General features: G+C 44.1%; 1 protein-coding gene across 5 annotated transcripts in view; it reads right to left on the minus strand.

Annotated features, from left to right (window-relative positions):
• Positions 1-23,180, minus strand: part of RAB11FIP3 (RAB11 family interacting protein 3) — a 531,587-nt gene that overhangs the window by 433,427 nt on the left and 74,980 nt on the right. The window lies entirely within an intron of this gene.

The following is a 23,180-nucleotide window of genomic DNA, read 5'->3' on the forward strand; positions in this document are numbered from 1 at the left end:
GGAAGGGTGAGGAAAGAAAGATTTAAGGATAACTGGCTCATTCAAGTGAAAGTCAGAGGGCACCTTGGGATTGAACTTTGGGTTAGTTCTTAAGATTACTGTATTCCTTTTGAATTGGAGAAACGTTTCCTGAATAGTGAGAGCCAGCACCTCCCCAATGCGTCATGCCGATGTGAGAGCAAGAAGGAGAGCCAATTTCCATGAAAGGAATTTCATGTCTGTCAGATGTATTAGTTCAAATGGGTCTTTCATGAGCTGAGTGAGGACCAAATTCAGTTGCCAAGTAGGAGGCGGAGGCCTCACCGGGGGATAGACATGGAACAATCCTTTAAGAAACGGTTTAATTATCCTAAAAGAGCAAAGAGAAGGTCCAGACGCAGAACTTCTGTATGGAGAAATCGCTGCCAAGTGAACTTTTATGGATGAATGGGCCAGCCCCGTCTTAGCTAAGGACAAAAGATAAGGCAGAAGCTGATGAGGTTGAAAAGAGAAAGGGTCAACATCTTCTTTCCTGCACCAAATGCAAAATCTTTTCCATTTGAAACTGTAAGTCTTATTCGTGGAAGGAGCTCTAGCCTGGTAGAGAACCTCTCTTATTTCATTTGAGATGGGAAGGTTCATGAATTCTCGCTGCTCAGGAGCCATGCTGACAGGTGCAATGAAGCGGGATCCGGATGCCAAATTTGCCCCTCGGACATTGTGAGAAGGTCCAGAATGGTTCGCAAGGGAAGAGGAGGAATAAGCGACAACAGATGGAGTTCCGTGAACCAGAACTGTCTCGGCCAAGCAGGGGCTATCAAGATCATCTTGCATTGCTCGACCTTGATTTTCCTGATCAGTCTTGGGATCATTGGAATGGGGGAAAGCGTAAACAAATGTCCCTGACCAGGCTATCGAAAGTGCATTCCCCAATGATCCTTGGTGGTGAAGCCTGCTTGCATAAGACCGGCATTTCTTGTGGGTTGGTGTGGCAAATAGATCTATTGCAGGCTTGCCCCACTGTTGGAAAACCTTGTCCAGAACTCGTTGGTTTAGTTCCCACTCGTGACTGACTGAGGATAGCCTGCTTAGCCTGTCGGCATCCTAGTTTAAGATCCCTGGCAGATGTTCCGCCTGCAGAGAAATCCCGTGAAGGATCGCCCATTCCCAGATTTCTTGAGCTTCCTGAGATAAACGGGTGAGACCTGGTTCCTCCTTCCTTGTTTATGTAATGCATGGCCGTGGTGTTGTCCATCGGATGAGGACCTTCGAACCCCCTAGTCGAGGGAGAAAAGCTTGAAGAGCCAGTTTGATTGCCCTGAGTTCCAAGAGATTGATGTGAAGCAGACGGTTCTGAGGTGACCAATGTCCACTGACATGCAGATCCTGCAGTACTGCCACCCCGGCGTCCAATGACGCATCCGTCGTCACAACCTGAGGAGACGGATCGCTTACGAAGGATAGACCTTGGGACAAGTTCTCCTGCTTTGTCCACCACAAGGCAGCTTTTCTCATTGCCGAGGTGATGGTCACTTTGTCGTCGAACGAACCGTGAATCTGTCTCCACTGGATGTCCAGCTGCTCTTGAAGAGGACGCATCCTCAATCTGCAGTGTGCAATCAGAGAAATGCATGAAGAAATCACTCCTATAAGAGATTTGTAATGGCGTACTGAAAGACACCTTCTTCTTAAGGCTAGCGCCATGGTTTGCAGTTTTTCCTGCCTCTCCAAGGTTGGGAAAGCTTTTCTGAGATTAGAGTCCAAGATGGCCCCCAGGAAGCGTGCCGTCCTGGACGGAACCAGAGATGACTTCTCCTTGCTTAGAGTGAGACCCAAATTCTGAAACAGGTTAGTACATGCATTGACTGCTTTCCTTGCGGCCTCCCTGGACGGAGCCTTCAGCAACCAGTCCTCCAGGTAAGGGAAGACTTGAAAGTGATTCTTCCGTAGAAACGCTGCCACTGGTGCCAGCACCTTTGTGACGATTCTTGGGACTGAGCGAAGACCGAAGGGTAAAACCCTGAATTAAAAGTGGCTCTTGACTACTGTAAATCGTAGAAACCTTCTGTGTGCTGGGTGAATCGGTATGTGAAAGTACGCATCTTCGAGATCTAGCGTGGCCATGAAATCCCCTGGATTGATGAGACGTAGTATGTCTTGAAGTGAGACCATCCAGAAAGATAGGGAGATGAGATAGGTGTTGAGCTCCCTGAGATCTAAAATGGGGCGCCATTTCTCTAGCGTCTTCCTTATCAAGAAGAACCTGGAATAGAATCCTTCTCCTCTTTGGGCGGAGGGGACCGGCTCTATAGCACCTTTCAGGAGCATCTGATGAACTTCGAGCCGCAGAAGACGCAGATGTTTAGTTGGTATGGCTGCGGGGGGCTTGGATGGTGGGATTTGAGTAAATTCCAAAGTATGGCCCTTTCAATTGATGTTTATTACCCAACGGTCAGATGTTATCTTGGACCAATTCTGAAGGTATGATGATCTTGCGGAGGTGGGCACAGTTGCAAGAGCCAGGAGGCCGCTATCGTCTCTTGGACGTATCACATCCTTGGTGAGTTTGCTTTCCTCTATTATTAGAGCTTGAAAATTTTGAGGACTGGCCTTGTCTCTGTTGATAAGGCTGGTGGTACGGTTGCGAACCTGAGCCATACGATGAGTACCGTTGCTGCTGGTAAGAGCCTCTGTACGTGGTACTCTTGCCTCTGGAACCTCTGAATGGAGCCTTAAGGTACTGAAGCGTACCCAGAGACTTAGCTGTCTCAGTGTCCTTCTTAATATCCTGGAGAGTGTCATCTATTAACTTTCCAAACAATGCCTCTCCATCAAAAGGTAGATCCAGGATCTTATTCTGGATTTCGGGTCTGAACCAAGACGCCTTGAGCCATCCCTGGCGATGAAGGACTGCAGCACCAGCCAATGAACGAAAAGCTGTTGCGATGTCCATGGCACAGTCTATAAATTCCATTGACGTTCCTTCCCCCTCTTGTAAAATCTTCTTCGCCTCTGTTTTTGAATCTGGAGGAAGTTGATCTAAATGTGGCGAAACGTCACACCATAGTTGGCGATCGTACCTGCCCAATATTGCCAAAGCATTTGCTGCACGCACCAAAAGACTAGCCATTGAAGAGAACCTCTTCCTGGCATTGTTTAACGTCCTGCCTTCTTTATCTGGAGGAGTTGTTAAAGGAGCAGAAGGGTTGCATGACTTCCTTTGTGCCGCTTGAGAAATTACTGAGTCCGGTTTTGGGTGTCCCGTCAAAGACGCCAGACCATCATCAGGTGCTTTGTATTTTTTGTCGAGGCGCCGATGTACATGGACCACCGTCGCTGGATTCTTCATTGCCTTAAGGCCTTCATCCCAAACATGTTGGACAATAGGGATAGATCTAGCAGTCTTTTATAAGTCTCTTTAAAGTCATATAAAATACATTCGCTGGCAACAGAAGGCATCGCTAGCTTGAATCTGCCAGCCACTCTCTCCATCAGCTTATGGAACACCCCTATATCCGCTGGCGGGGAAGTCCACCAGATCCGGACATGGAGAAGCTGGGTCTGGGATGACATACTGGTCCCTTTCTACACCTTGATCAGGTCTGCCATCAAGGTTTGATCCTCCTCCGATGAATTATCATGAGTGTCCAGTGGTATCGAAGGTACCTGTGGAACCGGTGTCTGCGGCTGAGATGTCACCTGAGCCGGCAATCCTGGAGAAACCACTGTAGGTGTCGCAGGGACAGGCAGGGTTTGTGTAGTCGGAACAGCAGCAGGCTGTGAACATTTAGATTTATAATCCTGCGGCATGTTGTGGAGATCCTGCAAGAGAGAAGATGGTACAGACACCATGTCTTGCCTCAAATACTGCTGTGGCTGGGCAGAATGATGATACCCACATTCCTGCTGGTATTCCCCTTCAGAATCCGTCTCCTGGCATTTAACCAGAAGCTGAGATGGGCAGTTTGCATATCCATACGAGTCCTGATCGTCATCCTCGGATTCGTCATCATCCTCCTCTAATAGCAGACCTGGAGGCAAGGGGGTAACTCTCCTAGGAGACGTCATGTCAGGTGTAATTTGTCTCATAGCAATAGTAATTATTTCCGCCGACGACAAAATTGTAAACGATCCCGTCGACAATGGAACTGGTAATACTGCCGTCATCGACGAACAAACAATCGTCGACGAGATGGGCCTGTTGACGCCCCTGCCGTCGTCGTCAATGTTGTCGTCGAAGCCCTCGACGCCGACACTGTCATCGTCACTAACGTTGACGAACTGTTCGTCGTCGACGCCGCTGACATTGTCGTCGACGACTCCGTCGTCGCCAACGATCCTGTCGATGTCGATTGTACCGTGGACGAGCCCGTCGATGGTACCATTTTAAGCTTAGGCTTCAACGCCTTCGTCGATGAAGCCTTCATCAACAAAGCCTTTTTCTGTGTCGTCGACGACTTGGAACTTCTGTCAGACTTCCCAGAAGATTAAGAAGAAGGTCTTTTGAAGGCTGGGTCAGTCTTCATTCCAGAAGAAGGTGTAGATGGTCCTTCCCTCTCCTTTTCACCATGGTGAGGAAATTCGACCGGACCCTTGCTCTCAGACTCTCTGGGGGTCTTTTTTGAGGCCTTAGATGGACGCTCCATAGAAGGAGAAGGGGATACCCTACCCCTTTTGACTGACCTTCTTGTAGATGAGGCTGAAGAAGAGTCTTCACTGTCACTGGAGACCGTGTCTTTTCTGGAACTTCAACTTCTGGATCCAGGTAAGAAGCCTACCCTCACGATCCCAGAGGGTCTTGGTAGAAAAGGTGCAGCAGATCTTGCAGTCAGCAGCCTTATGATCAGGATAGAGCCAATAAATACAATCTTTATGCTTATCCTCCACAAACAATCTTTTCTTGCCACAGGTGGAACATGGCATGAAAAGGGCCTTCTTTTTCTCCTTATCAGACATCCTGGAAGGGACAGCCAACAATTCTGAAGAGAAATCCTGAAGAAAACTTCTGAAAAGAGTAGAGATTGAGCAGAGCTCAAAGGAGACTCCCTAAGCACAACGTACGGTAGAAAATCTGAGGCTCTGAGGTTCCTTCAGGAGGGTTCTATGGGGTGAGGCTCTTTTGATTGGCTGATGCTTAGTTTGGTCTCTTCTACAAAAAGAGGCGGATATGCTACAAAAGGGAATGAGGCCTAGGCCTTTTTCTTTCTCTTTTGTACCTACTGCTATGTTATTTTGTTACCGAGACTCCCATTCCGACGACGGGGAATGATACAAAAGCATGGGACTCTATGAAAGTTCCAATACTGGGGCAAGGTCTGCTTCTACCAGATGAGTAAAGTTGAGCTGTTTGATTGCCTCGAGTTGGTGATCAAAGGTGATGTTGTATGGACTTTCAAAATCTACAGTCTGTGGAGGAGTAGCTTAACGGAGGAGAAAGCACTCCTGATGTCTATGGTTAGAAAATATATTCCACTTTAAACCACTCAAGGTATGGATGCCTCTTTAACAATAGTCAGAACGGATTCTCATCGCCAAATGCTTACCCGTTTTAGTTTGAATATATCAGGTAATATTTTGGCTGATGATAATATATATAATTCCCTATGTGACTGAGGTGGAAAGTCTCCTCAGGATGATTTACATTTTGTAATGTTTTGCAGTTTTTTTAAGGTCCCTCAAAAGCATTTTATTATACCCTTGCTCAGGGGAAAATGTTTTAACGAGGTTCGACCAGCTGTACGGTTCTTAAAAATGCTTCATGATGATTTTAGTATGTACTCAATAGCTTGTTTCTTGTCTTTTGCACAGAGAGTTTGTCAGGCAAGGTTGAATATTACACAGCCCTGAAAAATCTATTACTGGAGTAACTTGAGAGGGGAGGATTTTGAATAAAGGGCCGTTTATCCAGGATGTAATCACTCATGGAATCTGACATATACACCGTTTAACTTGTCTGAACAATAATGGCGCCTATTTAATTATGAAGGTTGTTCTCTGCACTCCTCAGTTGTTTTTGATCTATATTTAAATGAAGTTTGCTGATATTGGGCTGTATTTATAGACCGTTTTACTGTGATTTGTGCTTTTATGCTCCAATTGTAGATCAAAGTTTTTATTGATTAACGGCCTTTGCCTGCATTTGCCGAGAACAATGCGACTGGTTAAATGTGCAAGACCTATTAATCCCATTGTACCCTGCTTATACCTTTGTTTAAATCGCTTTCTCCCAAGCAGCATCTACTGCAGATGTAATGTGCTTTAAGCAAGCTATCGGATGCTGTTGACTGCTTTGATACCTGAAATGCCACATCTATGTTAAATCCAATTCATATACAGTATTGAGTTTTGTTTGTTGAGAGGAGGAAGCTCATTTGTGGTCTTAAGGGCCGACACCTACAATAACATGCCTAGAAATCGGGCACTAGTGAACTGCTTGATAGCTGGGCTATTTCTTAAGCAAGAAACCATAAGCCACTAATTGGCACAGACAAACATGAATCGAATCTAGAGAAAATTTCTGATAGCTGCGTCGTATTCTAGTTACTTAAAATACAATAGCATCCTGTAATCGCAACAAAAACGGGAAACAGGGACGAAGGCAGATCGAGCTATGAGGAGAATAATTTCTCAGCCGTGGCAGATAGACTGTTTTAACAGTCATCTTACTTCGGTGTGTTGCTTAAGAAGGTTGACACAGCCTAAATTCCAATCTTCATGGGCTTCGGGATCCCCAAGCTCTATGGCACTGACACTAAAAAAGTTTCTTTAAACTGTATCCTCCAAAGTAGTGAGCATGGAGGAACAGAGCTTGACTGTCATGGAAATTGGGGAATTAACATCAAGGACACTGTACTGGAAGATACTGGCTTACCACTGCAGCTCACATGCACAAACTGCATGCAGGAGGGTATTTGGGGGGGGGGGGGGGGGGAGGCATGCAAAACGTGTCCACACAATCCAGCGTCTTGGCTCGTAATAAAGTGAACTGCTTGGTTGTTCGGCTGTTTCTGAAGCACACTGGTAAATATTTTTGACAATTCAACATATATGGGGTACAAAGCTGTAGTCCCCGATCTGAAGTCTGATATTAGTTGAATGACTTTCTAACGTACTCTGTAGTTAGAGATAATTTGATTGGTGTTAATCCTGCTGGCTTAATTTGCACAGAATGCAGTCCTGTCAAGGATCACGCAACTGATGTGACACTAACGCATTTCAGTGTGGTACTCCGCATTACCGCACTGAAATGCATTGTCACGCATATGCTGTCTGTGTGGTGGTTGTCACATAAAGCACTTAATAAAACTTGGAATCTGTGGCTTGCCCGTGACTTTGGCGCGCTGCTCCAGCAGGCTTGAGGCTCTCAGCTGAGCTAAGGCTGCTGGCAGCCTCACTGAACTGTTACAGTGTAGTGTTTCCAATCCCGCGGCGCGCTCTCACTGTCAGCAGAACGTCATCGCGGTGGACGTCACGTCGCTTCCTACTACTATAGCACAGGCGGCTCGCTAGTTTTTCATGTCCGGAGGTAAGGGCTGCCTATAATCCTGGATGGAGGGACTGAGAACAGGATAATACAGTGGCCAGAGCGCTACAAATAATCACGTCCGGAGCCCTACAGATATTGACTGTGAGAAGTTGGCCCGATATGCAGCGTTCGCTATTCTAGCGACCGCTATGTATCGTTCCAAACGACCCTTATGATGATTGGTTGTAAGTCAACCTATAGACCAGCTATCCTAGTAGCGTGGATACGAGCAGTCTAAGGCTAAAGACTCGAGAGGGCGTGTTAAGCCAGCTGTTTACCACACATGTAGCCCTTGAACACCCAGTGAAAGGACACCACACAAGTGTTATGAAAATAAACAGGATATTTATTAAGATTCACCACAGCCCTGTACTCTTTATGAGGACAGGGTACTAAGCACAAACCAAACCTCTTAGGAAAATACTTCAAGTGCACAATTAAACAAGTGTCCGAGGACACGGAAAGTTTAGTGGTCTCGGGCGGACCCGATAAGGCAAGTCGGAAGCGAGGGACTCAGGACCCTAGAGTAAGGGGGCTATGCAGGCACCGAAATGCCGAAGTTACCTAGCCACGAGGGCTGCGGCTGCACAAGTCTTACAGGCGTCGGGGGTCTTCACTGACGAGCCAGGAGCCGGAAGAAAAGGAGTTGCCGGCCGGCGACCAGTGATGAATAGTTCGTAGAGATCCAAGCCTGGATCAGAGATCGATGACACCTGAAAGCAGAGGGGACCAAGTTTGTACTACTAGCCAGTAGTCAGAGGGTACCAGGAGGGCACCGGTTGGCCGTCACCTCGACCAGGTGAGTGGGCGACGCTAGGCTCTGCAGTCTCACGGACCAGGAGGCGTTGTCGGCGACCAGGATGGAGGTGCGAGCTGTCCCACGAAGGATGATGCTGTCGGCGTCGCTGGGCCCAGGATTGGGGCAACAAGCCTTGGCAGATCTCAGGGCCACGTGGTAGGCCTAAGATGGCGTCTTGAATGGACCAGGAGGGTCCGGGGTGCTCCTCTCGGAAAAGGGAGCAAGGGCCGGTCTGGAGCAACCAGACCAGCAGCGTTGTTTGTCGGTTGTCGTCAAGGAAGGGCACAAGCCAGCGGCTAGTGACCAGACAACGTGCTGAGCAGCGAGCAGAAGGGCCCCACGCAGATCGTGGAGATGCTGGGAGACTGCACTTCGGTGCTGGAGCGGCTCAGGGTCGGGGCTTCTCGGACCCCAGAGCACTCACCAGAGAATGGCTTCGATGGTCGTGCTGGTTAAGAAGCGTGCAGGTTTTGATGATGGCCGGTCCCTCAAGGTCTCGTCGCACCCACAGATCACAGCTGTGCTGATGACGTGGGTAGAGGTCAGAGGTGCCAGGGAAGCCGGTTCTCGTTGAGCTGGGCCGTCGGATCCTTGAGGAAGGACTTGCAGCAAACCGCAGAGTTCTTAGATGGTGCCCGCTGATGCAGGGTGACTACTCCTTAGTCACAAGGGAGAAATCTTGAGAAGAGTCTCGAATGTCCTTTCGTAGAAAGTAGTTCTTGATTCAAAGATGATCTAATTTGGAAGGGTCCCCGCTCCGGCCTTTATTCTAAAGAAAGGGGTGGGTACATGACTAGGTCCTGCCCTAAGGGTGGGACCAGGAAGGGGGGTAGTTACACCCCTCTCCCCTGCCGGACTTTCCCCAGGCCAGGGCTGGCGCCCCTGGAACTGGTTCTGACCGGCAGATGCGTAGTGAGCACCGGGGTGCCACTCCGCAGTCACCTTCTCGCAGAAGCCCTACCTACCCAGAATACACAAACCCTGTCTGGGACGGTGCGAACACCGCCCTCGACAGGAAACCCTTTGTCCAAGCGCCCCTCGCTGGAAGGACTCCCAGCAGCAGGAGGTCAGACTCGTGTCTGTGGTGGCAGCATCCATTTTGTGGAGCTGAGGCTTTAGTTAACTTTAACCGGGGTTCACAGTTACGTACATGTCGTGTCCCTCTAGAAGGGCGGAATGCTAACCTCGTCGCCAGAATTGGTGAGAGGGCAGCATCCCGATTCGTATGACACCTTACTCGACATGTCTTGATAACGCGACACCGAAGTTACCGATGTGGTACGCGTTATCATGGAACAGCCATTGGGTCTTGATTCCGCAAGCTGCAACCGGGCTCGGCTCGGGCCAGAACCTAGTTCACACGAGCCCACGCACTCTGCCTTCAGGATTGTCAAGGCCTGCCATAGGAGTGACTGATAGGAACTCGGGTGTCCATTGTATGGTTAGATATAGAGCTACTATACCTACAGCAAAGGGTGATTACACGACTTTGCCCCAGCTGTCATGCAGCCAGTTGTGTCAAATTTAGGAGGCCAGCCAGGGGTTGCATAATACATGCTGCAGCCCCTGGCGGCCCTGGGTACACCTATGCCCTGCGTTACGGGGTCTGATAAGGTGGCCCAGTACCAATTGGTAAATGCACCTAGGGTACATATCGTAATTTAGAAAGAGAACAGCCAGGCTGTGGGTCTGATTAGCAGGCCCACAGCCAGAGAAAGTCGTAAACCAGTGAAACAAAAGCAAAAAATCTGGGTGATCATAGGATTGCAGACCCTACTCTCCTACATTGACGACAACTGTGACCTGAGCGCTACAAATAATCACGGCCGGAGCTCTGGATATATTCATGGCACCCGGCCGTGACGCTAGCGGCGCTTCCTGCATTAGCTCTCACAGGCCTGGGCTGCTGTGTGCTGCACCATTTTACCCCCCGCGCCCCTTCTGAGTTCAATATTTTACGGGGGCTAAAGACTGGATGGCCATGCCTGGGACTCACAGGATCGAGTCAGGACAGTAGGGCGGCCTGGACCCGTCACCCGGCTTTCACTGGAGGCAGGCCTGGGGGCCGACTGGAATTGCCACGGACCGCGGTGGCTACAGCCTGCCTTCAGCCAGCTGTAGGCCAGAGTCTACCTGCAATTGAGCGCGCAGGGCCTGCATTAATTTACGAAGTTATAGGAGCCCGGAACCAATCTGCTGCATCTAAAGGTGTCATGGGGTCTCTCGAGCAGGCATTTGACAGGCATTACCAGGATGATGGTACGATCACTTTCTTGATATTTTGCCGTGGATAGTGAGATGTGCTAACCTCCAGCTTTGCGAGGGAAAGGTTGATGTTTTTCCTGAATAGAGGTCCCAAGTACAGTGACTGTTTCTGAAATTCGTTTAATGCAAGATCTGTATTACGTTCACAATCCTGAAGCACGGTAGCACTAAAAATCGTAACCTGCATTAGAGTCCTTTAGCAATAAAGTTTGAAAAGTAATTCTTGCTAAATACATGCACAAGAAGCTATTTAAAACAGTGCCCATTATATTTTATCACCCAGCATCAGTCCACAGACCAGCAGGTACCTGAACTCGCTGTCTCTCGAGTGCTGCTCTCTTTGATTCTCTCTCTGTGAATGACTTTCTGTCAGACTGCTCTTACCTGTTTTTGTGCTATAGTATATTTGAGATGTTTCCGATCTCTTCAATGCTTGATTTTGCTCGTGAATAGGTGTCACTCATAGTCGTTGAAATGTCACTCATAATTACACTGAAATTATGAAAATGTCACACATGCCAATCTGGAACCTTGGCAGCTATGAGAATGTTATTCAAATACCCTCAAGGTTTTTTTTTTTTACTCACTTTGCTGTTGCGATTTGGTTTATATGGGAAATACAAAGAGCCAACCATATTTTAATGACACATTTTCAACTACTAAATGAAGAGGGAAGACATTTTGTCACTTCCAGGATGGCTTTCCCACAGAGCTTAACAACTGACTTGTTTGAAAGGCTATGATATTAAAGCTGCAAACAAAGGCCATTAAACTTAAAGTCCATTTCAAGCAGTTCGTTTTATTTTTCTTAATCGACATGGAATCTGTAGAGCATGACTCAGTCTTATTTTAAATATTCCTGATCAGCACAATTGTACATAATCCAATTGTGGCATTATGCCAGAGACCACCAGGGAGTTTGTTAGGAACTAGAAACTCACAAAGCACATCATGAAAAAGAAATTGCATCTATGTATCTCAGTCCAACTTAATGTAGGAGCAATTATATATTTAAGACCAAAATACAATGTTCGTCATCATGTTCATTAACAAAGCCCTTCCCTCCTGTTCCCACAAGAGGAAAGAAAATGATTCAAGTTTATAAGTATGGCATCTATTTCAACTTTAACGTCTGTAAATTAGCAACTTACCAGTCCACTGAGGGTGTAGTTACTCAGTTGAGACCAGGAGTAGGTAGATCTACCCAGAAAACCAGCACACCGTCAAGGTGATATAAAGTTGTTGACATTTTTAAGTGGGAAACAACCATATCCATGATATTCAATAAGCGTCTTAACATTGTTGACCCTCTTTTGATCTTTCTACTCCACTGTTTCTTTTACTAATACTTCCAGGTAAGTATATTCATATATATCATTACAAATAGTAAGTTACCCATCTATGAAGGCTGTGTAGATTTGGAGGTTGCCCTCCTTAGTTTGTTATCTAGGTCAATGCATCCCTTCTCTGTTGAATTTCTAGGAGACAGCCATGTTCATTGTACACATCTATTTGCGCTTGTTTCCTATGTCTTTTCTTTAAAAAATGGTTATTACACAGTTGCACAATTAGTGAGCTGTAACTTGGATCTCCTTTACTGTTCAGTGGTTATGCTGCAGCGACAACAAGAAGAGGTTTCATTAATTAAACTTATGTCTAATTCGCTGGCAATGTCAACGCCATCAGTAAAAGACTGATAATATTGGTATGATTACCAACTAAACTATGCCAGATTTTGTATCTGTTTAATTCAAAATGCATGATGGGCACACAACACGCAATCAGAAGCAGAGGTGTCTGATTTAAAGGCTGTCATTGATTCAAAACATTTATGTCTGAGCACACACACAAAGATCCAACTGCGGTGCTAGATACCTCAGAGGGAAGGGGTGAGTCACTTGAAGAAGCAAAAATGATCACCGTTTTATCTTCATCTAATAGAGAGAAGGACACACGTGGAGTGTTTTATATGCCCTAATTGTATACATGTATAGTTTACTAACCTAAAATGTTGGTCTTTAATAGTTAAGAAATGAAAATATAACTATGTCACTTGTACAGCTGAAAGGGGATGATGCACTTATCTAACACCTCAGATCAAAACTCTCTACTCTCAGGCTTGTGTATGTGACTTAACATAACTATTTAGGAACATATACGATATCTGAAATAAAACTATTCAGATTCATATGAGTGAAAGCTAGTATCATAGGAGCCACGCTGCTGGGCTCAGGTATTTTTTAAAGATATGTGGAAAACGGATCAACTTCCAACCAACGCACCTAACCATAAGACCCAAAAACGGTCAAGCCAGAATTCGCAAAAACTAAACAATGTGAGCTATAATAAATAACCATTGTTATTTTTTGGTGGAGTGTGTTACTCTGGGTTCAGTCTTTCTGATTCTATGGTATCTATGTAAAACTATATTTTGATTATAAACATTAGCGTTTAGAAGTTCAATTCAATACTATATTTATTGCAAATAAAGTTAAACAAATAAAATACAAATCTCACTTTTTGAAAAAATTTTTAGGACCAATCGTTTTCCCCACATGGGGAAATTTTGCCATATTCTAACAGGATATTCCAGGTACAATTTAAGTCTGTTACAGAACAGATCAGACGTAACCTTCACTAAGAACTTCCTATAAGAATGTTGCTAATTTTCTCTTGTGGTGAAACGATTCACTCCTGTAAAAATTCAATAAGAAATTTGTTTTTTTTATTTCTGTGTAATAAATTTGTTTAATTGAACTTTTAACCTTTAACGTTTGTATTCACAATATATTTGAACAGAAACAAAAACATGTATGGTCCAATATAATACTACCCACCAAAAAATAGGTATCTATCAAATTTACCATTTTTAGTTAATAAGTCAGTTTGGGGATTTCTGAACTGGTGTGTTTGAGTTTGCAGTAATCACGCCACCATTTGCTTTGTAAGCCCAGACGGCTGAGCACAGAAAAACAACAAGCATTGCAAATGCCATAGGTCTCGCATTTGTTGAAGCTGGAGCTACTGGCATTGTAAATGGCAGTGTTTTGTACTTTGCAATAGATCTTGTATTTGTTGGAGCTATTCACGTTGTAAATGGCAATGTTTTTTATTTTTCTTTAGGGTTTTATATAGCGCAAACTTAACAGCCTCAGTTGTGAATTTCGATTCATCAAAGTTTTGTGAGCCCTGAAATTTGCCCAAGTAAAGTGCTAACAGTATAAATATGAGCACTGTTTAACAAACAAAGCCACTGCAATACAAGAGCAAAGGTGACCGAGTGACTACTTCTGGGTTGACGGAGTTGCTTATAGTCACTGCCCTTTAAAGCTAGCTACTATGAGTTTTTCAAACGTAATGCTATGTTTTCTTATGTTCTGTTATGCTATGCTATGTTATGCAATGCTATGGATTGTTGTGTTTTGTTATGCTAGGCTATGTTTTGTTTTGTTATGCTATGGTTTGTTATGCTAGGCTATGTTTTGTTTTGTTATGCTATGGTTTGTTATGCTATGTTTTGTTGTGTTTTGTTATGCTATGCTGTTTTGTTGTGTTGTGTTTTGTTATACTATATTTTGTTGTGTTTTGCTATGCTATGTTTTGTTTTGTTATGTTATGCTATGTTTTTATTATGCTGTTTTGTTGTGTTTTGTTATGCTATGCTTTATGCTATGTTTTGTTATGCTATGCTATTAGATGCTTTGCTATGCTGTTATGCGATGCTATGTTTTGTTTTGTTATGTTATGTTTTTATTATGCTGTTTTGTTGTTTTGTTATGCTATGCTTTATGCTACGTTTTGTTCTGCTATGAGATGCTTTGCTATGCTGTTATGCGATGCTATGTTTTGTTGTGTTATGCTATGCTTTGTTTTGCTATGCTATGTTTTGTTGTGTTTTGCTATGCTATGTTTTGTTTTGTTATGCTATGCTTTGTTGTGTTTTGTTATGCTATGCTATGCTTTCGTTGCGTTTGTTATGCTATGTTTTGTTATGCCATGCTATGTTTTGCTGTGTTTTGCTATGTTTTGTTTTGTTATGCTATGTTGTGTTTTGTTATGCTATGTTGTGTTGTGTTTTGTTATGCTATGTTTTTTGTGTTTTGTTATGCTATGCTGTTTTGTTTTGCTATGCTTTGTTATGTTATGTTATGCTATGCTATGCTATGTTTTGTTGTGTTTTGTTATTCTATGCTATGCTTTGGTATGCTATGCTATGTTGTGTTTTGTTATGCTATGTTTTGTTGTACTTTGCTGTGCTGTTATGTTTTGCTTTGTTGTGTTATGCTATGTTTTGTTATGCTTTGCTATGTTTTGTTTTGTTATGCTATGATTTGTTATGGTATGTTGTGTTAGGCTAGGCTTGTTATGTTGTGTTACGCTAGGCTTGTTATGTTGTGTTAGGCTAGGCTTGTTATGTTGTGTTAGGCTAGGCTGTGTTATGTTGTGTTAGGCTAGGCTGTGTTTTGTTAAGTTTTGTTAAGTTGTGTTATGTTAAGTTGTGTTATGTTAAGTTGTGTTATGTTAAGTTGTGTTATGTTAAGTTGTGTTATGCTATACTATGTTATGTTATGCTATACTATGTTATGTTATGCTATACTATGTTAGGTTATACTATGCTATACTATGTTACGTTATACTATGTTAGCCTATACTATGTTAGCCTATACTATGTTAGCCTATACTATGTTAGGCTATGATTTGTTATGTTATGGTATGCAATGCTAGGCTATGTTATCTAAAGGTATGTTATGTTACGTTAGGTTATGTTTTGTTATGTTATGCCATTATGTTATGTTAGGCTAGGCTATGTTTTGTTATGTTATGCTATGTTATGTTGTATTAGGCCAGGGTAGGTTATGTGAAATGCTTTCAAGTGTTTATGCCACAGAGCAGAAAGGTAAGACATGTCACTTCACCAAACAATGGTTGCCTGCAACCCGAGCCGATTGTCACATTGAGCTACGCGTGCAGTCTGCATTCGGGTCAATCTGAGCCATCATTAATGCAAGGAGACATTCAATACTTTTGGAATGCATGCGCTACAACTTGAAAGCTCGGTTCATGTGCTCCATTGATTGCAACCAATACTTGTGAGTATTTAACATGCTAACGGATGAGTTCTTTTGGGATCTGGAATCCAAGCCAATACGTCATTAGTGCACAACTGCATTTAGGTATGACGGGAAATGCAATTGCTGCCTCAGCAGGAAAACACAGAGTCTGCTGGGATCCCCCTGTCCTCCCCGTGACCCCGTGCGCCTCTGAGCTCTGTGCCTGCTTCACAGCTGTCGTGAAGACTTTTCTTATCTGCTTGTTAAATAAACAAGCAGATAAGAAAAATCTTCACAACAGCCGTTAAGCAGGTGAGTCAGTCCAGGTGGGCTGGAACAAAAAGCAAAAGGAAGGCAACCCAGAAAGCTCATTTCCAATGGCAGGCCACCGTTTACCATACACGGTGACGTCAGCCAATGGAAATGAGGGGCGGGGCTTAAAGCCCTTTTCTGAAAATTCTTTCCTACAAAATCTCTCACGGAGGCGGAGCAGCGCTTTGTGCTGCAACGCAGACGAGACCTAAAAAAATTAACAAAGGAGGAAATAAAATAGTGACAGAATTAACTGTATTCTCAGATGCTGTGTGCTGCTCAGCAGCATACAGCAGTTTTTAATTAGTCAACAGGAACATCAATAACTTTGTGGAACATTCAGATTAAATAAAGAGGTTTCGGTGTGAGTCTCCAAAATCTCCCTAGTAGGTATAGCCCAGTCTTTGGTGTTCATTAAGGCTTTCATCATCTATAGTGACTCTTCAGCTACCGCCTCACCTTTCAATGCACTCACTAAAACCCCTCCTAATTAGCTGACAAGTTCTGCATGACTGTCATGCCAATGCTGTGAATTCAAATTAGAGTTATGTATATAAACTAAAACATTTACTAAAGTACTAGGCCTCCCTTACTATGTATTTTCTTGTCCTGTACATCTCAAACCTTTCCTCTGTGGAGTCATTTATATAGGGCAGGCAACACAAGTACTTTCTCTGTCTGTGGATTAACCGCTAGAAAGATAGTCTCAAATTTTGGGCTGGAACTGTATACAATTACAATATATGGTCTTACAAATCACCAATTCAGCTTCTTAATTTTAGTTAGGACCATAACCTGAACTACTGCCCCATACCTAGACTAGGGAAAGAACATTTGCTAAAAACATGATCCCAATTTGCAGCTTGAAAGCTTTACATTTAATTAGATTCGTTTTGTAGTGTATATACACTTTTAAAAATGTGAATTTGTCTTGAAGCTTTTAAACTGTTAATTCGGGTCTAAAATTAATTAATATATGAATATAGCTGGCAGTATTCAATTTGTAATGGTTTTACACATAAATCCAGGCAAAAAACAAATGCGTCTCCCCGTGCTTCTTTCTTTTACAAAAAAATTAATATAGACAAAAACGTGTTCTTCTGGGTGTTTCTCCATGTTGGTCAAACATAACTAGAAATTTAATAAATGTGCATATTGACAGTACAGAGAATTTTTTTAAAAAAGGATGAAGATGGCTTAAGTAAGTTTAAAAAGCTGCATATCTGCCTATGTTTTTTTCCTGTCCTGCTCAATTCACACACACGTAAAATGTTAAAGATGGAGGGTAAACGGCTCTGCATGAATATTTGGGTCTAAGAAGCTCTGAACACTTTATCAAAGTCCCCTCACAAAGGTTCAGTAATAATTATGCGCGACCTGCATAAGCAATAAAGCAATACAGTAAGTTCAGGGATTCTGAAGTCACAACCGGGGCCAAAATGAAACTGCACAAAAAAGCTAGTTCGGCCTTGCAGTGTTCTAACTCTGTCCATTTAGTTCAGCAGCTACTGTGCTCCCATACGATAGAGCAACCAGATTCAAGCATGTGGATGACTTCCTTCATCCTAACATATTGAATCCTATGTGCTGGAACAGCCGAAGATTGCCGCCTGGCTAAACTGCTGTATTGTGAATCATAAGTAAGCGATATCCGATCTGAACTTGGAAGCTTTCCTGCTTGATACTAAGTGCACTGTGTGTTTCCACCGATCACACCTCCTTTTCTACAAACGTCCCATTTCTTTATCTGTCAGGTACTCACAAGGAGTAATTTTCTCGAATTTCTTTCATAGTTTGTTTCACTCAACACGCCCAAGTATCAAGGTGTGCCTTTGGGCTTTACCAAGCACGCTCAAGGGCCCTGCGATGTGACCGGGCCCTGCGATGTGACCACAGAGTAAAGAAAAGTCCTCAAAGCCTCCTGTGCAGCACATGCAAAGGATTTTTTTAATAAGGAGTGGTATTTGGGGCATATTAAAATGTTTAACTTTGATCCCCGAATAGAGCCGCACTGCCGAAATTATAAATGTTTCACTAGAAAGAATTGACAGCTCATTACAAGAATATAATAAAAGTATGTGGTGCAACGAAAACAAACTTTTTTCAATTCAGCTACCATAGTAGGCCTTTCCCCTTTATTTCCACCAGCAGAACTTCAACTACCACTCACCCCATCCTCACACAAGCAGTCATTTCTGCTGTCCCTGTACTAGAAATCACCTGTGCCACAAATATCACCGCTTGTAAAACTTCAAAGGCTAAGGAACACCAAAGTAACCAAATACAACTACCCATCAAGGACAGAAACCACATTCTGGCCACATCCTCTGAGCAGTTATAAACCGATCGATTTCAGGCAGCGAAGTTATACAAACATTCCACCAAAATGTCATAGGTCTCCTTTACTAACAGCTCGTCCAATTAATTCGGCTTATGCAGAAATCGGTCTGAAACTAAGCTGTAGGTCATAGGTTTGATTCCTGCCAGGGCCCACTCGACATTCCGTCCCTACAGACCTCAATAATATAAAGCTTAAAGGAGTTGTAGAAAATGTCAATGTTATAACAGTGCTATGTTGCCCATAATACTGTGGCTTCAACTGGAGGTAACGCACTACAGAGTGGTTAAACTGGAGATTTCGTCTAAATTATCTGCAATGCATTAGGGTGCATTACAAGCTCCACTGAAACTTCAATGGATGCAGTAACAGGAGCTACGAAAAACAACGACATTTTAGGACCACCATGAATTCCGTTATAACTCATCGCAGGGGAAACCGTATGGAGAGACTCCAGCATTACTGGGGTTTGTTTGGAGTCAATCACTTGGAATTATCAATTCCCAAGTAAATTCCTCATTTCTCAGGGGAGTCTCGGGGTTCCTCATTCCAGTACTTTCGCAGTCACTCTACTCTGAGGGTGAGTACTTATCACTCATAATGCGCCTCTCCGAGGTTTAAGAACAGTGGATGATGCCTTAGCAGATCTTTCTTATAGTCACTAATGTCAGGCCGCCCCATCACCAACAAAGAAATCACAAAAAGCAGCAGCAACAGTCATCCGACGACAGATGCCGGGGGCGGGGGGACTCTCAGCCACATTTCTGTGGTTTCCCACAGGAAGGATTGTTGAATGGGCCTGTTTCCTTCATAATATCACTTTCTTGCCCTTGTGGTTACTGACTGACCTCATCAGCAGAAATGCCCTCCTTACCCCGAGCTGTTACATTTGTTCTGCACAGTAAAGCAGAAGCCGAACTCGATCAAGTCCCATTCTGAAACGTACCCTGAAAATTATGAACGGACGTGTACATTTTAATTTTAAAAGTAGTGTACACTGGGAACAGATGTATCCAATTCACAAAATAACCAGACATTGTGATACATACCATTGCAATAGAGTACACTGGGGGGTCACATGCATCTAATTCACAAGGCGGCCTGGATGCGGCCAGAAACTGCAGACTAGGGCAGCACAATATAAGGGGATGAATGCATTTAATATACAGGATAGCCAGACCCTACAATGCAGGCACCCTGGCAGCAGCCAGAAGCACCTAACTGAAAAGAAAGCCCATCACTAACGGAGACCAGGGTGGCAGTATACACACTGAGACAAATCCATCTAATTCACAAGATAGCCAGACCCAAACGGAGACCGGGGCAGCAATGTACACACTGAGACAGATACATTTAATTCAGAAAATAGCCGACACTAACGGACACTAAGGCAGCAGTGTACACATTGAGACAGATACATTTAATTCACAAGATAGCCCGACACTAACTGAGACCGGGGCAGCAGTATACACATTGAGACAGATACATTTAATTCATAAGATAGCCAGACATTAACGGAGACCAGAGCAGCAGTGTAGACACTGAGACAGATACATTTAATTCACAAGATAGCTGACACGAACGGACACCAAGGCAGCAGTAAACACATTGAGACAGATACATTTAATTCACAAGATAGCCAGCCATTGACGGAGACCAGAGCAGCAGTATACACACTGAAAAAGATGCATTTAAATCACAAGATAGCCAGACAGTTGCAGAGACCGGGGCAGCAGTGTACACAACGAGAAAAATGCATTTAATTCACAAGATAGCCAGACATTAACAGAGACCAGGGCAGCAGTATACACACTGAAACAGCCACCATTTTGTGTTCACAAGCCAGCAAACCAGCAAGCCAGCAAACCTTGTCTGAGGTCGCTAGGACCTTATATGGTCTACTAGTGGTTGGTACATGTGTACACTGATTGGTTGCTGTATCTGGTGTTTCTATTGGATTAGGGTTAGTGTCCTCATTGGTTGGGTATTTGAGGGTTTTGGTTGGTTTCTGGGTCTGCGATTCAATAACTGTAGGGTTGGGACTAGGGCTAGGGTTAGGATTTCTATTGGAAGTAGGTACTAGGGCTTCCTATGTTATTGGTTGTCGGGAGTAGGGTGGGACTAGGGCTAGGGTTAGACCTTTAATTGGAAGTTGCAATTAGGGCTTCTGGTGTGATTGGTTGCTGGACTAGTTATGGGACTAAGAGTAGGGTTAGGCTTTCTATTGGAAGTAGGGAATAGGGCTTCCTGTACCATTGGTTGCTTGGACTTGGGTTGGGACAACTGGTAGGGCTAGGGCCTCTTTGGACGTAGAGTTCAGGATTTTTGAACTGATTGGGTGCTTGGACTAGTGCTAAGATTGGCTGTAAGGTCCTGGTCTCCTATTGGTTCTAGATTTTAGGGCTAGAGTTGTGATTGGATAGTGTTAGGGCTAGGGTTCCCATTGGCTGAAGGGGTCACCTGATTACTAGGGCTATAAAAGGCCAGGGTTAGGGCGTCTCAGCCCGGGCGTTGAGGCTAAGGGCGGCTGCATGGCTTTGAGCCTGTTAAGGGAGGAGAGGACAAGGGCAGCTGCCTGTTTGAGCTGGTTAAGGGCGGAGAGGACAAGGGCAGCTGCCTGTTTGAGACTGGCCAGGGCCAGAAATGCTGCCCATTTTCCCATTTAGCAATACCCAGCCCACAACATCCACAAACTTGAGGTACTCATGGATCTATATATTTATCACTTTCTTCTAATGTAGCATTTCGGATGCACTACCCTATTTCTCAGCCTATACATCTATCAATATATCCTCTACATCCATTCACATGTATCCCAAACCCCATACCACTATTATGATCCTCAAAATAACCCTTTCTTGACTCTCTCCTACTCTACCCCTCCTTGTATCATCTGACACCTCTTTCTACTATACCTATCCCCCAAAACAAACCTTTCTAAACTCTTCCCTCTGACTCCTCCCCTCCAAAACTCCTTTTTACTCATCCTAAAGCCTCCTCCTAATGCTAAGACCTAAAAACAAAAAACAAAAACAACAAAATAATAATCCTTCACTCTTTTATCCCTCCACTATCCTTTTCAATCAAAATTAACAGACTAACATGTTCACTTCTCAAATTCCATATTCAACTATGCTAATTCACCACTAATCCTTTATGGGTTCCGGAGTGGTGTGCTTCAACACCCCATCATGGGTAACAAGTGCTATATGAATCCAAATCTTTCTTTCCCCTTTATCCCTCCGCTATCCTTCTCATTCCAAATAACTGACTAATATCCACCACTGAGATTACTTTCATATTTCACCATACTAATTCACCACTAATCCTTTATGGGCTTCCAGAGTAGCGTGCTTCAACCCCATCAGGGGTAACAAGCGCTGTATAAATACAAACCTTTTTTCCTCCTCTATCCTTCTGCTATCATTCCAAATCCAATTAACTGCTAACCTATCCACCACTTAAAATGTACTTGCATGTTTCAGTGTACTAATTCAACACTAATCCTCTAGGGGTCCTGGAGTAGCGTGCTACTCGCCGAAAAAGCGCTTCAACGCCTCGTCAGTAGTAGTAAGCGCTATATAAATGCAATTACAATACAATACTTAGATCAGGCTAGCAGGTTACACTAGGGGCTGATGCATCTAATTCGCAAGATCACTTCAGAACATTGTAGCAACAGCGTTTACCGGGAACAAATGCATCTAATTTACAAAAACAGTCTAACACTACATACAGAAAGTAGTAATAAGACAAGGGCAAGAGTGCAGATAAGGGAGAACAGATGCACCAAACTCTCAACGCCCCCATACAGTGAGATCAGAGGAGCACCATACATAGGGTTAGATGTATCCAATTCACAAGACAGTCAAACACTACAGACACTAAGACTTATCAGGGCAGCAGCATACCATGGGTCAGAAACTTATACCACCAGAGAATCTGACACTGCAGAGACGAACTCTAACCTGGGCAACAGTTTACACTCTGGAACAATGCACCTAACCAACAAGACTGCCAGACACTGCGACCTCTAATATAGAACAGGGCATGATGTGCACCAGGAATGCATTTGCCCATTCAATCTGATAGCAAGATACTGCATTCTAATATAAAATAGGGCATGGTGTGCACCGGGAATACATTCATCCATCCATTCAACCAGATAGCAAGATACTGCATAAACTAATAGAGACAAGGACAACAACTGGAGGCCTGTATCTAATCCTATCAGATAGCCAGAACTGCAGACCAACACAGATCCAGGCAGCAGCATGCACTGGGACATATACATCTAATCCACAGATAGCCAGACACTGTGGAAACCAACACAGACCAAGGCAGTAGCATGCACTGGGGAAAGATCCCTCAGATAACCAGACACTGTGGAAACCAACACAGACCAGGGCAGCAGCAGACACTGGGGACAGATATATCTAAGCCATTAGATACCAGACTTTGTGAAAACCAACACAGACCAGGGCAGCAGCAGACACCAGGGACAGATATACCCATTCCACAGCTAGCCACACACTGTGAAAACCAACACAGACCAGGACAACAACAGACACTGGGGACAGATATTTCTAATCCATCAGATAACCAGACACTGTGGAGGCCAACACAGACCAGGGCAACAGCAGACACTGAGGACAGACAGATCTAATTCATCAGAGAACCAGACGCTGTGGAAACCAACACAGACCAGGGCAGCAGTAGACACCAGGGACAGATATTTCTAATCCATAGATAGCCAGACACTGTCAAAACCAACACAGACCAGGCCAGCAGCAGACACTGGGGACAGATAAATCTAATCACCAGATAACCAGACACTGTGGAGGCCAACACAGACCAGGCCAGCAGCAGACACCCGGGTCAGATAGATCTAATCCATCAGATAACCAGAGA

The sequence above is a fragment of the Lissotriton vulgaris genome, chromosome 10 (assembly GCF_964263255.1).
Source record: "Lissotriton vulgaris chromosome 10, aLisVul1.2, whole genome shotgun sequence".
Lineage (NCBI taxonomy): Eukaryota > Metazoa > Chordata > Amphibia > Caudata > Salamandridae > Lissotriton > Lissotriton vulgaris.